The sequence below is a fragment of the Jaculus jaculus genome, chromosome 9 (genome assembly GCF_020740685.1).
Source record: "Jaculus jaculus isolate mJacJac1 chromosome 9, mJacJac1.mat.Y.cur, whole genome shotgun sequence".
NCBI lineage: Eukaryota > Metazoa > Chordata > Mammalia > Rodentia > Dipodidae > Jaculus > Jaculus jaculus.
Genome location: NC_059110.1, coordinates 118,027,443 through 118,032,017, shown reverse-complemented (window position 1 = coordinate 118,032,017; position 4,575 = coordinate 118,027,443). Strand labels below are relative to the sequence as shown.

The 4,575-nt window shown below is 54.3% G+C and overlaps 1 long non-coding RNA gene across 1 annotated transcript; it reads right to left on the bottom strand.

Annotated features, from left to right (window-relative positions):
- Window positions 1-1,711: 1,711 nt before the first annotated feature.
- Window positions 1,712-3,792, bottom strand: LOC123463481. Its single transcript, XR_006638960.1, has 3 exons — window positions 3,734-3,792; window positions 2,844-2,915; window positions 1,712-2,352 (listed from the first exon to the last, which is right to left on the bottom strand). It is a non-coding gene; the product is annotated as an uncharacterized LOC123463481 (long non-coding RNA).
- Window positions 3,793-4,575: the final 783 nt, after the last annotated feature.

Genomic DNA, 4,575 nt, shown 5'->3' with positions numbered 1-4,575 from the left:
CAGAGGCTCAGTCAAGACTGCACATAGCTGAAAGCCCACAGCCCCAAGGCTCTGCTTCCTCCAAGGCCAGCAGTGGAGGCAGGTGTCCTTGAGAGAAGACCTGACACCTGTTCTGCTTTGGGGATATATCTGGAAATGCCACCATAGATTGTCCTGATTGGGATCTAGCAGGGGAGCTTTAGCCACTCAGCCCACAACTCATGCCTCATGGTTGGTGCTGGTCATAGGGGCTTTCTCCCCAGGTGGTTTCTGTCACAAGGTCCCTCTTGACCACCAAGAGAGATGACTGGATCAGCTTCCTACCAGGAAAGTCAGTCATTCCTTATTCAGGTAGCCCCCAAAGTAATTGTCCTATTCCTGAAGAGCCTGCTGGATGGAAGACAGGCCCATGTTGAGTGGAGACAGGCCAGGAAGCTCTCTCCTCAGTCCTGGGGTTGCAGGCTCCTCCCCACCTTTCTTGATCCCTGTAGTACTAGTAACAATCACAGTGTCACTAGTAAAAAGGCCAGGAGAAACCTGGCAATGGCTGCCTCTGCCCTTTATGAAAATCACTTTAATTTAACCCAGATGGGTCTCCTCACTGATAACCTCATGCAATGAGCACCCTGAATTATGTGTTCCGTGTGAACACACTGGGTTATATTTAGCCACAAATTACGACTGTATTTAACAAGCACCTTTCCTACACAGGGAGGGGGCTGGGCAGCCTCCTGACCTGGTTGGAGGAAACCAAAAACAACAGAATTTGAACCTTCATATGAGGGAGCAGCAGTGACTGGGGAAGCTGTTTATCTGTCTTCAAAGTCTGACTTTTTAAGAGAGAAGCCGGACCTGAGATCTGTCTTGGAGACTGTCTATGGCCTTATAAGGACAACCTGTATCTTTCCTAGGGGTCTCTGGGACTGGAAGCCCTTGGCTTAGTTGGGAGATAGGGCAGTAGGGGAAATGTCCTGTAAAGGATGAGGCCAGGGGCACAGCCAGGCTTCCAGAAGGAAGAATTCCCTCAGCTCAGCCAGGATCTGGCAATCCTTCAAGCACATAGGAGGTGAGGACTTTCCTAGCCACACTTGCCCCTCACATTTCCTCTAATGCCTCACCAATAAGACCCCAGGGTGGGGAAGAACTTTCTTCAGGGAAAGGTGGGAGCCCCAGACCTTCTCTACCCAGAGTAATACTAGGGCACTGCCCATGTATACATATCTCCACTCTTATTTGAGAAGAATACAACCTCCTGATCCCCCAGTTATCTTTTGAAACACGCATTCTAGGATGGAGTTGTACTCCCACTGAGGGAGAAACAGGTGCTCTGGGATACCTTGGCCCTACCCGCACTGAGCTCACCCCTCCTACCCCTTCCTGCCTGAGCCCAAGTCCAACCTGTATACTTTTGCATGCTGCCCAGGCTCCAGCCACCAGCCTTTGGCCTGGCCTCTGGACTTGTCCCCTGCGTCTCTGGTGGGAAGAATTAAGAGTCAATTTTTGTCGTCAAGAAATTGTTTCTAATTTGCCCTTTGACTAATGGTCCAGAGAACAATGAAGACACCCAACACACAATTACCCCGCAGCGCAGCTCCACGGATCTCTGGCCCAGGCAGGCATTTATTTGGAGCAAGACTAATTCACAATTTTATGTAACTTGCCTGACACCCTCCACCCTCTTGTATTAAAAAGTGATTATTTATTCGATGATTTCAGACACTAGGCTCTTGGTCATTTGGAGGTTGGGAGACCTAGGCCCGCTGCCAGACTGGCAGTGTGGGGGGCAGGAGGGAGTGCTGGGGGGGCTCCAACAGGTTTCGGAGTGATGGTCTAGGCTTTGTACATGTCTAAGCACCTTTGCATGTTCTGTTCACATGCTGACATAGGAGTGTGACATGAAATGCATATGTGTGCCAACACTAAGGTGGGTTTGTGTACATGTATACAAGATTTGCGAGCACATAGAATGTGTGTAAAATGGGTGCACACTCAGAACTGAACATGAGCATAGTGTGCCATGAAGTGGGCTGAGGGAGTGGCCATGTCAGGTTGCCAGAGAACTGCTGACTATGTGGGGCGTCTGCTACCTTCTCCTCTGTCCACAGGGAACTCTGAAGGGTGTCTGCCAGGCTGTGGAGGCAGCTTATGCTCTAGTTAGGGAGCATCGTGGCTGAGGGGACTCAAAGGGATCCTGGGAGGATTCCATCCAGGTCCCTGGGCAGTGGGCTGGAGACTGAACATCGCTAGGTAAAAGGGCAGGCGACTGTGGAGACCTGGACAGTCCAAGGTAGAGACTGACCTCAAATTTATTATCCTCTCTTCTCTCTGCCCCTCCCTGTGGAAGGCATCTGCAGATCCCCACACCATGTTCCTCTAAAATTAAAAACATTTGTTAGCTCTGGACGGTGGGAAGTTAAGAAGGAAACCGGGAAAGCAGATAGCGAGCTAAGCCAAACATGCTCAGGCCCGCCCGCCCAGGAGGCCGAGCACAGCACGGGGAACACGGGAGCTTTATTTTGGTCTTTCGGAGCTATGGGGGGGTGGGGGGACGCCCATTCTGGGCAGCTGCCAGCCGCTGGCCGCATCTAGAGGCCCTTCGGCAGCTATTTGCTGTAACAACTGTTTTGAAACAGTATTGAGGGATGGGGGTGGGGGAAGCCCACTAGATTTAAGTGAACACTGGGGGAGAAGCCACAGAAGTGGGGAAAGGGGCTAGGAGCCGCGCGCCCACAAGGCGCAGGAGGGTCAAAGAGACTGCACTTGGGGGGTTTGGAACCAGCCCTCATTCCCTACGTTCGAATAGGGAGATGAGGAGCCTCAAGGTTCTCAACCCGCTTGCTGAGGGAAAGAAGCCCCACACTCACGTGCTGTTCTCACCCTCCTGGAGGGTCGACTTGAAGCCTCGGGGGTCTCTTCAGTTCGCCCCATCAGCGTACCTAGGAGACGGGGGACCTGGGAGTTGGAGGCCTACCCCTCCCCCACTGGCCTTCCGGGTCCCTGCGGCGCAAGGACATCTCAGCTCGCCATGCTTTTGTTCCGGTTGGATCCCGTATTTTTTTCCCCTATATTCTTTTACTTTAATAGAGCTTCAAAATTAACTTCAAAAGAAGGTTCCTGGGCCAGTAAACAAGATCAATGGAGAAATAACAAAGAATCTGGCTTCCAAACGCGCTCAGGAAACGCACCATTTGCAAGGGCATCCCAACACAGACTGGGGAACACCGGAGCACGCCCCGGGCTTCCCCTTCGCGAGAGCTCGAACCCGGGGGTCTCCCGCCGCTCCTCCCGGAAGCGATTTCTCCCGACCGGGGCCGGCTCTCCTCGGTGTGCGCGGGAAGCGGGCAGCACGCTAGTGCAGCACCAGGCGGGCTTCGGAGCAGCCCTATTTCACACAGTCCCAGCCGCTGCTCGCCTTCGGGTCCTCCCGGTGCCACCCAGCCCGGAGGTGCGCGTCCTCAGCCGGCGCCTAGCCTTCATAGCCCGGGGGGCCGCACTGGGGAACCTAATTCAATCTCCGGGGCCTAATGAATCGCTGCGCTAATCGGATCTGGGAGGGCTTCACGCGACTTATGGCCCGCGCCTCTCCACCGGCCCGTGCGCCCCGGCTCCGAGAGGCCACCGCGCATTCTAGGGAGCCGGCCGCGGGACTCTCGGGTGCCGCTGCGGACCGCACTGGGCTGGAATCCCGTGCGGGTCGGGCAGGCCACGTACCTCGACCTGCGCTCCAGCGCGGGCCGTGGAGTCCCGGGCTTACCTGGAGCTCCTCCCGGCCGTGCTGCCCGAAGCGGGCACCGGCGCAAGCCCCGTCCGGGCGTGCGGGAGATCCCGGTGTCCCCGCCCGCGGTCCCCACCCCAGGTCAGCGCGGCCCGCGGGGGGCCAGGCCGTCCCGGCCGACGGCCCGTTTCCCCTTTCTCTTCAGATTTCTTTGATCCGCGGGCTCTCCGCCGCACCTCGGCTCCTGGGCAGCCAGGGTCGGCCCGCGGGGATCCTGGAAACGGTCCCCGGCATATCTCCTTTCATCAAGCGGCCTTGGGCCGCCTTGAAACCGCGGAGCCAGTAATTGCTTTTTTCAGGAGGCCCTGTGCGGACTGGACAACAGCCAATCAGCGCCTTGTTTACACTCGGTGATTGACAGTCCGCTGGCTGAGTGCCAACCAATCCTGACGATCCTCCAGATGTGGGGGGGGCGCAGAGAAAGAGAGGAAACAACAGATCTTCAGTTTAACTCCTTCGTGTTCGCGCCGGAAACAGAGGAGAAATTTTATGGCATCTCTGTCGGCTCGCAACTAGTTTAAACATCCTTTTTTCACATAGAAAAATAATAAAAATAATGTATTAATCGCCTCTGCTTCTGGAGAACATATACCATTTGAATAGGCAACCAAATTCTAACCGAAATATTTGCTTGTAGAATGTTTTAAAAAGTGATTTGATTCTGATTAGGATAAAGAGAATTGTTCAGAGCCTGTTCTGCATTGTACAACTGGAGGATAGGCAGAATACAGGCGCCGAGAAATGCTATATACGGCTTTCACACCATGACAACCACCCCTAAAATTATCAACTGAGTGTGTTTTAAAAATCTAAAATCAGCC